A 13648-nucleotide genomic window follows, 5' to 3' on the forward strand; every position below is an offset into this window, starting at 1 on the left:
TTTTGTTTGCCTAAAATGAGTACAAGGAAGGATTCAGAATCTCGAGCAAGACAAAGGCAAGCTGGGACTAGAGAATTGTTAATAAACAGTTATTCCTGAAAATACAAGAGTGGGTTGAAAAGTATTGCCTCTTAGTTCATAATGTGGGACAACTGTACTTCATTTGATGCTAGGTGGGACAACTGTACTTCATTTGATGAAAGATGAACAGGACTTAAGCATTCCTTATATGCAAAAAGCAGATTACTTACAATTTGTTGCTTAGGATTACATTAGGATAGCCAATTAAGATAAAGAATACAAATATCACTGCGACAGACATTGGCAACAGTGTGTTCAACATGGCTGAATTATGTGAGAATATTACCCCAGGGACTCACATCTCGTAAGTATGGGCTTGGCACATCCAGGGTCCTGAGCTGGATATCATCATCATTCTTCTTTTTTTGATGATTCCCTCCTACTTCTCTCTCTCTGGGTACTCAAATTTTTTTTGGCTGGTGCAGCTTAAGCCTCAGGCTTCCTTGTACCATACGCTAATAATAATAATAATAATAATAATATGTTCTTAGTAATTTGGTACATGAGAGAAATTTTTCATTTTAAATGTAGAGAAATCATTTGAAATGTCTTTCACTATACAAAAGCACGATTCTGAAAATGAAATGGAAGTTTTATAGACTAACAGCCAAAATAATAGGCACTTCTATATAAACAGTTTGGTGCATAATCACATGGGTCTAAATTCATCTGTTGTTAATTCAAGATACTTTACCAGAAAATAACTTTTAAAAATCATTTAATTATTATTTTAAGAGGCTAAAGATGCTAACAGGTTAAACTGGTTTATACATTTCAACTGATTTAATTATATAATCTTATCACCAATTTATATGAAAATTGAACCGATCGGTCAGCACGACATAATCCCCTCTATAGACATTTTTGGCTATTACATGCCATTTCATCTTTTGACAAACATACCATAGGTTCTTGATGAAACTAATACTTTATGGTTGCTTACTTGCCAGTTGTGTTATTTTATACAGGGAGTTTCAAAAGTGACAATAATTTAAAGGCGAACTGTACAGACTGCAATATGCAAAAAATGTCTAGTAAACATGGGTCCTTAAGTGAATCGCTTTCGAGATATTGCACATTTCTAGTTGGGATCCACCACTGACAAGGTGAACTGTACAGAGTTGGGATCCACCACTGACTTGTTTGTTTAGGCTAAGTTATGCTCATTCTCTCCATTTCCCCTCTCTCAATGCTCTGAGACATAGCAGGCATACTATTACTTGTCAAAGGATAGTCAACATGGAGAGAGATTACAGCAATGAAGAGTATGTGGACATGCGCTTCATGTATGGTAAAGCCAACGGCAGTGGACCCGAAGCTGTACGTTGGTACCAAGAAGCATTTCTCTGCTGAAGGCAGCCCAACAGGCCCACATTCATCAGGTTACATCAATACCTTAGAGAACATGGGTGCTTCGCACATGGAGTACGAGCAGGTAGGTACAGAAGCATAACACCTGATGTTGAGGAAAGGGTGTTAGAAAGAACATCATGTAACATCTGTAAAATTCCTGTGGTGTTGAAAACAAAAATTAAAAATGTATTATCTTATGTTTAATAAAACCACCCTTAGCAAAGGATTCACAGCTTTTTGTTAAACTAGTGCTCCCATAGTCAGTGGCAGATCTTAATATAAAATGCACATTATCTCAAAAATGGTTCATTTGCAGCCTGATGTTCACTGGGACTTTTTTGCTTATTTTAGTTTGTACTTTTCACCTTTAAATTATTGACCATTTTTAAAACACCCTGTATAGTAGCATCATTAAATTTAGTTGATAAACAACACACATTGTTTGAATAATGTGTGGTTATTGAGTTTCTTCAGTTGAAAATGTGAAACCTGTCGAAATTGATCAATGATTACCAGCCCAGTATAACAATAAAATTGTTGAAATCCACTGATCATTGGTGAGTTTTGAAGCAAAGGTAGTGAAGTTTAGCTAAAACGTCTCTGCATTCAAGCATTAGCCACCAAGGTAATATTGACTTTTTTTTTTTTTTGGGACTCGGTGGATGTTATCAATACCAAACTTTTGGGAAAATGGGCCATAATCAATTCAGTTTGATATATTGAGACATTGGACAAGGCCCAAAAAAGGAAAAAGAAAAAGACCTCACAGTGCAGTAATGTTACTTCAGTGCAGTAATAAGTGATCCCACTACAGATGTGCACATGAGCAAGACTGGGATTTGAAGTTGTTCTGCATCGTCTGTATATACCATATTTGATTCTGAGTGACTTCCCCACCGAAGCTTAAGGAGCATCTCTGAGGCAATGAATGTGACTCTGATGAAGAGTGTTTAATCACTTATAAAGAAATTTTCTGGATTTATTGGACGACTGTTTACAACAGCAACAGCAGCATGTTAGAGGTATCAAGAGAAAGCCATAATTATGGTTTGATTATCAGCAGTGACTCATTGTGCATTAAGAATATCCAGATAAAGGAACCACTAGATGATGGCGAACATACTTTGTTAATGTCAGTTATATTAAAGATATAACTACTGTCAAGGGAAGAGATTTTGCTTTCATACAGACAACTGCCGTGGTCTTAGACAGTTTGTAAATTATATGCAGTGGGACCACTGCAACTTCTAATGGGAGGCATTCAGAGAAATAATCAGAGAAGTTATTTTGGCGAAGGTAAAGAAAGCCTGCAGGAGAAGCATGCAAAAGTTCGATGAAATTTACCGGTAAAAGTACTTTTCCTTAATGGCATTTGTATTGTTGCTCGCTCGGTAAACAGACTGGTGGGTGTTATCGGTCAGGAGTAGAAATTGAATCCCATGGGAGATAGAAACCCTCCTAAAGTGGAGGGGTAACCTGACCTTTTTTCTTTAGAATCACTGGTGGACTAGTGGATAAACTTTTTATTAAGAAAAAAAAAAGGCAAAGGAAGCCCACACAAGAAGCACAGCAAACTTTGAAAAAGTTTACCGGTGAAACTACGTTACGAACATTTTTTTTACGATGCCAGAACTTCCCATATGATTCTGTTCGTGATTCAGTTAGTTAATTCAATTAGTGGTTCTAAAGAAAAAAGGTCAGGTTAACCCCTCCACTTCGGGAGGGTTTCAAGCTCCTGTGGGATTCAACTTCTGCTCTAGACCTAGAACACCCACCGTCTGTTTACCAAGCAAGCAACAATACATTACAGCAAAGTACTTTTACTGGTAAATTTCATCGAACTTTTGCATGCTTCTTGTGCAGGCTTTCTTTACCTTAGCCGTTATTTTATACTAAGTTTTTTTATACTAATTAAGAGATAGACTTAAATATACTGTATATTGGATGAAATGATGACACTAGTGGTAGAGAAGAAAAATGTGTGGAGTGATTATAAATTAGCAGGGGACATGGAATCCTGTAGCAACTACAAAGTAGTCTACAATCAGGTCACTGGCAGGGTTAGGCAAGCTAAAGCAGATTATAAAAATCCTTGGCTAAGATTTCAAAAAATATAGCAAAGAATTCTTTGCTTATGTTAACACTAGAAGGAAAGGGATGAACAACATTGGCCCATTAGATATGAATCACAACTATTATTAGGCAGTGGTGTAGCTAGAGGGGGCGGTCCGCCCAGGGCAGCACTTTTCACGTGAGACAATTTTATTTTTTGCTGATCTATAGAACAGCAACTGAGTGATGAAATAGACTTTGACAATGTCATCAACGATTTTGCTAACAGAAAAGCAAGCAAAATAACATTTTAGAATGTTGGAATTAAAGTTTTACTTCAAAAATAAACAGTGTTTTAATTTATTTCCCTATACGTCATTTTGACTTTTTGTAGTATTTTTGGTGTGTATTGAGAGGTATGGTAAACTCAGGGACCGCCCTGGGTGGCAAAAGCTCTAGCTACAGTACAGTTATTGGGCCTGTTCTAGTTGCAGGTAAACTAAATAAATTGTTTGCATCTGCATTTATGTGTGGAGTTTTTAGAGATGGGAACACCAGAAGTACACCAAGTTATAATTGGGAGCTAAATTATTGTGTTATAACTGAAAAGAAAGTGGAAGAGAAATTGCTGAAGCAAAAATAAATGAGGCAGCTGGTGGTGCTGATGGGATCTTTCCAGTTATATTAAAAGAAGCAACAAAAGAGAAACAAATTCTTGGCCATAATCATAAGAGTAGAATAATGGCCAAGATTCAGGGGAGGTTCCTGTAGATTGTTGGTGTGCAGACTTGTCTTCTGTTTGCATGGAGGATCAGAGAGAAACATGAGCAATTATAGACCTGTAAGCTTGACTTCTGTTTCATGGAAAGTAATGGACTCAGTGGTAAAAGAAGTATTGCCAGATCTTTCTTAACAGGAATGGAAATCACAGTGTGGGTTTGTTAGTTACTGTGATGGAGTAACAAAGGAGTGGGTTGCAAATAATAATTGATATCATTTATTTAATTTCAGTAAAACTTTTGACAATGTTCTACATGAAAGACTGCTGTATAAATCAGAGCAATGTGGCATTAGGGGCAAGTTACTGTCATAGATAAAATGGCAGAATACAAGAGGGTGGTTATAAATGAGCACTACACTCCTTGAGGTAATGTTATTAGTGGAGTCTCTCCATGTTTATTGCCAGGGACCATTTGCTGTTTACAATGGTTGAACGTGATTTAATTTTATTGGGAGACTGTACTGTCAGGGAAACAGGTAATATTTTTTGTAATAAAGATAGGTGCACTGAAACCAGGGTGTGTTTGCCAGGAGCAACAATTGATGATGTTACCAACAGATTATCAGATTTTAAGGAGGATAAAGAGAGCATTAATATTCATGTGGGGAACTAATGATATTAAATGAACATGACCTGACCAATTTGTTTGATAAATACAGGACCATGCTGAAAAAATGCTGAGTTAGGTGAGAATGTGTATGTGTCTGCAATTTTGCCCAGACATAATAGGAGGGATTATATGTTGAAAGCCTTGTGGATTAATTCAAGACTTGTGGGAATCTGCAAGGCTCTGGGGGGGGGGGGGGTGAATTTTTATCAGCATAGCTTGCACTTGTACGTAGAAGGAATCAATTTTGTAGAGACGGTATTCATTTGAACAAAGGTGGTGCGAGGATTTTTGCACCAGTATAATTGAGGATACCTGAAGGGTTTGGGGAAACTGCTAGTTAGGGAGAGAAGGGTAATATAAATCTGTGTTTATCTGATGATATGGGTCAAAGTCAGTAGCATAGCTAGGGTCATTGATGCCTGGGAACTCTTGGGTGTTGAGGACAACATGAGATGTAATGAAAACGATGCCATTTCACCATCTTTGGTGATTTACTACATACAGAACTGATGAATTGCACTAACCTGTATGTCTAGTAAATTCTGTGGCTTTGAGGCTTTAGCCCTAAATTTTATTTTAGTCATAAACCATATGATTATTTGTGCCAGCATGTTAGAGAAAATACTAGGGGTGAGAATATTTTTGACCTCATCATTACTTATGAACCAGGTGACATCACACAGCTTAAAGTACAGAAACCATTGGCAGATAGTAATCATGCAATCATTAGTTGGAAGATGAAGAAAGGTGTGGCAGTGGTTAAAGGTAAGGGCATGGGTTTTAATTTCAGAAGAGGAGACTGAAAATTTAAGGCACTGTGCCATCTATTGACTGGGAGGATTGCAGAGTGAGGATGAATACATTTGAATTATGGAATACCTTTAAGCAAAAATCAAAGCCATGAATGCATGATGAATACCATTAAGAAAATATTGCAAGAGGAGGATGCCAAAATGGATGAATGCAGAGCTAACCACTGCAATAGAGCAGAAAAAGATATTATGGGATAGCTACAAATCAACAAAAATTACTGAAGCCTACAATAATTACAAGTTTATATGTAACAGTACCATATATAAAGTTAGGAAAGTGAAGACTGCATTAGTGGTATAACTAGGGTGAGGCAGGTGGGGCATGTGCCCTGGGTGCCAAATTTGGGGGATGCCTTTTTATGGTTAAAAAATGCAAAAATTCCAAAAGAACAGTTTTAAAGGGGTGTCATTTTTTTATTTTCCCTGGGCACCACAACCCTAGTTACATCACTAGGCTGCATATGAAAAAGCACTGGCTAAGATAGCAAATAACAGGGACAAGGAATTTATCATGTTATGTGAATACAACGAAGAAGAAAATGAATTAGATTGAAGATGATCAAGGATGAGCGAAGATAAAAGTGAAAAAAATGAACACAGAATTGAACCCATGTATTGCTGGTTGTGGGAAAGTCATAGATAACCCAGCTGATGTTGCTGATGAATTGAATAGGTACTTTGCAAAGGTTGTTATTGATGAAAGACCCTTCATGCTGAGAAGAGGCTGTGTGAGTGAGAGTGAATCATATGAAATTAATGAGTTTGAAACTGTAGTTGACTGTTTATTAGAAAAACTTTTGCACATAAAGGCAAGTAATGCTCCTGTAGTTGATGGCATATATCCTGTAATTTTGAGGGAAGCTGCCAGAGAGTGTATGGAACCACTGAGATTAATTATGAGGGCATCTTTGGACTTGGGAGAGATTCCTTTGGACTGGAGAAGTGTCAACATATCACCAGTACATAAAGGCGGTTCTAAGAGTGAAGTGGGTAACTACAGACCTATTAGTCTTCAATGGTAGAAAAAATCTTAGAGGCAATGATTAAGAGTGCAATACAGGGACATTTAGATATAAATTGCCTGAAGAATACACAACATGGTTTGTTAAAGGAAAATCATATTTAACTGACCTAGTAAGTTATTTTGACAGTTCAGTTACTCATGAGCTGGATGTAGTGAACAATTTCAACATGGTTTATTTGAATTTTAGCAAAGCGTTTGATCCCACATGAGAGGTTACTGTATAAGCTGGGACACATTAGGATTACTGAAAAGATTCTAAGATGGATGGCTGCAGGGCAGAAGGCAGAGGGTTGTAGATTAATGGATATTCTTCAGCCTGATCTAATGTCAGGAGTGGTGTCCATCAAGGATCCATTCTTGAACTGCTGTTGTTTCTGATTTTTATAAACAGCATTGACAAAGGAATAGAAGGCATGATGTCAAAACTTGCAGATGGCCTAAATATTGGTAGATTCATTAATGAACAGTGCCAAGCAGTGCTCCTTCAGGATGACTTAAAGGCTTCAAGAATGGTCAGAAAAGTGGCAGCTAAGTTTTAATCCAGCAAAATGCAAGGTATACTTGAGGAATAGCAACCACAAAATAAATTATATACTTGGTGGGGTTGAAATAAAAACAGTAACGGAAGAAAGGGATCTGGAACTTACGATACAAGCAGATATGAAGTTTTCTGAGGAAAAGAAAAGCCCATGGTGTCCTATCAAAGATTTATTGAACATTATCCTGTGGAGATAGGGAGGTCATAATCCCACTGTATAATTGTAAGACCACACTTGGAACACTGTGTCCAAGTATGGAGACCTAATCTGGAAAAAAAAAAACTGAGCTTCTTGAAAGGGTATGAAGACGGACAACTCCCATGATGAGATTGGCAAAAGGGCAACTACACATGGAAAGACTTCAGTTATGTGGGCTACAGAGCTTGGCAACCAGACACTCAGAGGGGACCTGATTTGAGGTTTATAAGGCTCAGAGAGGGCTTAGTAATATGAATAAAGGTGGAATTTTCACTGTTATAAAGAATTTCACTGTTATAAAGTTTGAGAACGAGAGTAGCCTGTGCGAACGTACATTTTTGCCGCTCCTGGAACAGAAGTTTTTTCTGATTTATTTTCTGTTTTATTAACTTAAATTGGCATATTAACTTATTTTCTGGAGTAGTTTTATATTCTTATTTACGATACTTAGATTAAAGTAACTTAGATAGAGATTTTGTAGAGATTTCCGATTACTTAGTATCGGAAAGAGTATCAAATCCACGTGTTTACCGTTCGTAAATAGCCGCCATTGTAACCCGATACAAAATATCTCAAACTAGATAGCATAAGCTTAATATAGTATAGTATAGTACATAATATTGTAAATTAATCTTGTTGAACTTCATTGTCAATTAAATTGTACTTTTCACTATACGTATAACGACTTGGGTTACGTAACATAAATAATTAGTAAAAATAAATAATTAATACTTAACTTGATACGGAAGTGATATAAAGGGATTTCGTAGATAACACTCGATACTGAAACATAAATATAGTGTTATAACTGTGTTGAGATATAAGTTTAGAGTTTTTAATTTTGTACTGAAATTGAAATCATGACTCTGACCAGAGCAGCAAAGCAAAAGGCTCAAGCAAATGGGAGTGCTGTGGCTCAGGGGAGAACTGAGGGGGTCAGTTGCCCTCTGAATCACAGCCTATTAAAATGCACTACTTGCTTGATGTTTGTGGAGCAGTTAGGTACGGGACATGATACTGCCATGGGGGATGTCTTTGTGTGTGCACGATGCAAGGAGTGTAAGGAAATCAGGCGGCAACTCAGCATTGTTATGGGCCTATATGAGAGCTTGAAGGACAGGGTGGATGCCCTCGAAGGATTAAAAGTGAGGGGCCCATCAAGCTCTCAGCTGCCCACACCAATGCCAGAGCTTGCACTTGGTCATCACGCAACACAGCGGCAGCCCCCCAAGGCAAAATGCGCTGGTCCCAAAGGAACTAGTAGTTGTTGGTGACTATTGTCAGGGAAACGGGAAACATGCTTTGTAAAAAGGATAGGTGGAACAGGACCAGGGTATGTCTGCCAGGGGCAAAGGTTGATGACATAGAGCGGATATCATCTTTTAAGGGCACAAAAGGTGATATAGTTGTACACGTTGGCACTAATGATATTAAGAGTAGGAGACGGGAGGAATTACTTAACAAGTACAGGTCGCTGGTGAATTAAGGTTGAATTTGAAAGTGTCTGCAATTCTGCCCAGACACGATAGGAGGGAGTATATGATGAGAGCCCTGTCGATCAATTCGGCCCTGGAAGGATAGTGCAAGGCTCAAGGGTTAGAATTTTTTTTCAGCACGGTCTGTACTTGTTAACAGGAGAGACTGCTTCTACAGGGATGGGATACACTTAAATGGAAAGGGTGCAAGAATGTTTGCTGATGCTATTGAGGCAGTGTTAGGTAGGTCGGAAAACTGCTAGATTGGGGGGATACAAGGACTAATAGATTAACAGTAGCCACTGGCAGAGGTGAAAGTGATTCTTGCACTGCTTCTATTGGAATGAGCTGCAGCCTGGAAATTAAGATGCAGGATATTTCAGAGACTACTGGGAATCATTGGGGTACAAATAAACACATAGGTTGTGTTAGGGTAGCTAAGAAAAAGAACAGGTGCATGTATACTTGCGTGTACACCAATGCTAGGAGTTTAGTAAATACATTTGATGAATTTGAGGTATTGCTCAAAACATCAAAGGCAGATATTGTGGGAATTTCAGAGACGTGGTGTCACACAGATATAAGGAATGCAGAACTGGAATTTGGAGAGTACAATGTCTACAGAAAGGATAGACAGGGTAGGAAGGGAGGAGGGGTTATGCTATTAGTTAAGAAATACATAAAATCCAAGGAAGTGAAGCCAGTCGACATTGCTGGACAGTGCAGTGTTCAGTCAGTTTGGTGTGACATGAGCATTGGGAGATCTAAATTGAGAGTAGGAGTGTGCTATAGGCCTAATGACTCTGAGTATAATAAGAAACTGTAATAAGTACGGGGAAATAGAGTGGGCCAGTAAATCAGAGAGTCTTATAATGGGGGATTTTTAATTTCCCAGATATTGACTGGAAATTGGGGGCTGGTCACTCACACACTAGCAAGGCTTTTGTGGATTTATTGGATGATTGTTTTCTGCATCAGCATGTTTGGGAGGAAACTAGAGGGAGTAATACTCTTGATTTGATTATCAGTAGTGATTCTTCATGCATTAAGAATCTGCAGGTAAATGAACCACTAGGTGGCAGTGATCAGTGTGCTGAAGTGGGATTTACTCAAAGAGGTAACTACCATTAGGGGTAAAGGGAAGGGTTATTGCTTTCCGAAGGGTGACTACGATGGACTGAGACAGTATTTAAATTCTATACAGTGGGACCAACTGATGTTACCAACAGCAAATTCAAAATGGGAAGCATTCAAAGAACTTATCTTGGAAGCTACTAGATTTTACATACCAATTAAGAAATATTGTTCAAGGTTTAGGCCTAAGTGGATGTCAGATGAAATAATGAGACATATGGCAGAGAAGAAAAATGCATGGGATACATACGAATTAACACGTGACACATCTATCACAGAATATAGATACACATTATGTGTATCTATCTTCTGTGATAGATACACTTATATCTATCACAGAAGCCTATGATAGATACAAGTTGATCTGTAACCAAGTTACAAAGGAGGTTAGGCAGGCGAAGGCAGATTACGACAAATCTTTGGCAAGGGATGCAAAGAAAAACAAAGTTCTTTACTTATGTAAACTCTAGAAGGAAGGGGATGAAACAGGTTGGTCCACTTGATGTCGATGGGTCAGCTGTTGATGGTCCTGCTCAGGTAGCTAACAAACTGAATGAATATTTTGCATCGACATTCACACACGAGGAGTTATTCAGCGAGTGGAATGCCAGAGGTGTATTCTACTCTGGCAGTAAGCTAGAGAATCTTGTAATAACTGAGAGTAAAGTGGAGGAGAAATTGTTGAAGATAAATACAAGAAAGGCACCTGGGGTGGATGGGATCTATCCAGTTATATTAAAGTAGGCAGCAAAGGAAGTAAGCAAACCCTTAGCCATACTTATGAGAGCTTTCTTGGACTCAGGGGAAGTACCCATGGGGCGCCTCCTTAGCCAGGTGGGAAGGAGCAGCAGTGCGTAGCATACGCTTCTTGATTTAGACCGGGGTTCGAGCCCGTCACCGTCAAATACGGATGATGCGGAAAGGTCAGGGAATGTCCACCGCATATCCCCGGAGCAATATGGCCTTAGTTGCTAATGCTCCTAAAAACCAAATAACAAACAAACAAGTACCCATGGACTGGAGATGTGCAAATGTGACCCCAATTCACAAAAGGAGGATCAAAGGGCGACACAAGTAATTATAGACCTGTTAGTTTAACTTTTGTTCCTGGAAAATTAATGGAGGCACTGGTTAAAGAAGCACTGCAGGATCATCTAGACAAGACTTCAGTTATAGCTCAGACACAGCATGGTTTTGTTAAGGGGAAGTCTTGCCTGACCAATTTGATTGGATACTATGATGCAGTCACAAAAGAACTGGATTCAGGGAATAACTTTGATATTATATACTTGGATCTTAGAAAGGTTTTTGATACTGTTGCACATGGAAGACTGCTGCACAAATTGGAGCAGTGTAGCATTGGAGGCAAATTGCTGCTATAAAGGGGTGGTTGAGGGGGAGAAGACAGATAGTGGTAATCAATGGACACTGCTCATCATGGACTAATGTTATTAATGGAGTCCCTCAGGGTTTAGTATTGGGTCCATTATTGTTTTCTGTATTTATAAATGATATTGATGATGGTATATCAAGCTTAATGTCCAAGTTTGCAGATGATACGAAGGTTGGCAGAGTTGTCAAGGACACTGCTGACACTGTGCTGCTGCAACAGGATCTGGAATGGTTGAGCAGATGGGCTGAGAGGTGGCAAATGAATAACATTGACAAATGTAAAGTACTACGTATGGGGAAACAGCAACCCCAGAGCAACGTATCAACTCTGTGGTACTACACTGACAGTGGTAGAGAATGAAAGGGACCTGGGGGTGGTTGTGCAGGCAGATATGAAGTTTTCTGAGCAGTGCAGACAGGCTGCAAGAGTAGCTCATGGTGTATTGTCGATGTTATATAGGAATTTTTCTAGCAGGGATAAGGAGGTGATTATTCCCTTGTATAAGGCAATGGTCAGACCGCACCTAGAGTACTGTATACAGGTCTGGAGGTCTCATTTCAAGAATGATGTAGAGATACTGGAATAAGTACAGAGAAGGGCAACAAGATTGGTGAATGGAACAAAGGGTTGCTCTTATGAAGAAAGGCTTAAGTTTTGCAAATTACAGTGTCTGGAGACTAGGCACCTGCAAGGTGATCTGATAGAGGTGTATAAAGCCTTGAATGGTTTGAGCATGCTCAATGCTGATGGGATTCTTCCTCTTGCTCAGAATAATCACCTGAGAGGGCATAAATTCAAATTGAGAAAGGAGAGATGTAGGATAGACGTGAGGAAATTTGCCTTTAGCCAGCGGGTGGTTGGTTGGTGGAATAGACTTCCATCCCTTGTTGTGGAAGTTGATAACATAAATAAGTTTAAGGCTCGGCTGGACAGGTATTTCGATCGAACAGAGGGGTGAAATGGAAGTGGTTATTTTTTATTTATTTATTTATTTATTATTTTTAAAATATTTTTTTTTTTTTTTTTTTTTTTTTTGGCTGATGTTGCATAAGCTTGCTTTCTTGCATCAAATGCCTCTACTAATGCTAATGCTAATTCAATAACTAGGGGCCATAAATTAAAATTACAAGGGAAGAGATTTAGACCAGATTGTAGGAAGTTTTCTTTTAGTCAGCAAGTCATTGATTACTGGTACAAGTTGCCTCTGCAGGTAGTTGAGATTGACAGTTTGAAGAAATGCAAGGGTAAACTGAATTGTTACCTTGGCCGATTTATGAAAAGTCTCTGGCTTTCTTGCACTCTTTGGCTAATACTAATACAATATATATTAATGATATTGCATATTAAGGTTAATGTCTAAGATGGTATAAAAATTGGCAGGGTGGTTAATAGCAAGAATCAAGGGCTTACTATTGCAGCAAGACCTAGATAAATTAGGCAGATTGGCTCAGTGGCAATTATGATTTAACTAGGTACTGCAGATGGGCAGCAGTATTCCCAAAAAAAGATACCAGAAAGATACCAAAAAAAGATACCAAAAAAGATACCAGGAAAAGGCCATCTCCAGTCTCACTAGGACAAAGGAATAACTAGTTAGTGTGTGAAGATTATGGTATAATAAGAAAAGCAATCTAGTCATTGAAGATTTGGTGTTACCATGAAGCATCTAATCATCCTAATTGGTATTTTATTATGGAAGGAAAGAGACTAGGCGCCTCCATAGCCAGGTGGGCAGAAGCAGCAGTGCGTGGCACATGCTTCTTGATTAGACCTGGGTTCGAGCCTGTGACCACCAAATATGGAGGATGCAGAAAGGTCAGGGAATGACCACCGCATATCCCCAGAGCAATATGGCCTTAGTTCCAAAAAAAAAAAAAAAAAAGAAAGACCTAGGGGCAATTGTATAGTTTGACATGAAGGCAATAGTTAGATCACATCTTGAGTACTGCATACAGCTCTGGAAATCTCATTTTAAGAAAAGTGTGGATCTCTTGGAATGGGTGCAGAGAAGAGCAGTCAGGTTAGTCAAGAACACAATGGGATACTCTTACCACAAAAGACTCATTTCTGCAAATTGCAGTGCATTAAAACTAGGTACTTGCTAGGGGACCTGATTGATGTGTTTAAAGGTCTTGAAATGGATTGAATAAACCTAATGATGATGGTATTCTAACTCTTTCTTAAATTTGCTTTCAG

General features: G+C 38.6%; 1 protein-coding gene across 1 annotated transcript in view; it reads left to right on the forward strand.

Moving 5' to 3' along the window:
- Nucleotides 1–13648, forward strand: part of LOC150088330 (uncharacterized) — a 243664-nt gene that overhangs the window by 167634 nt on the left and 62382 nt on the right. The gene's annotated exons all lie outside the window — the stretch shown is intronic.

Source organism: Mastigoproctus giganteus, chromosome 3, assembly GCF_048544385.1.
Source record: "Mastigoproctus giganteus isolate SK-2022 chromosome 3, ASM4854438v1, whole genome shotgun sequence".
Classification (NCBI taxonomy): Eukaryota; Metazoa; Arthropoda; class Arachnida; order Uropygi; family Thelyphonidae; genus Mastigoproctus; species Mastigoproctus giganteus.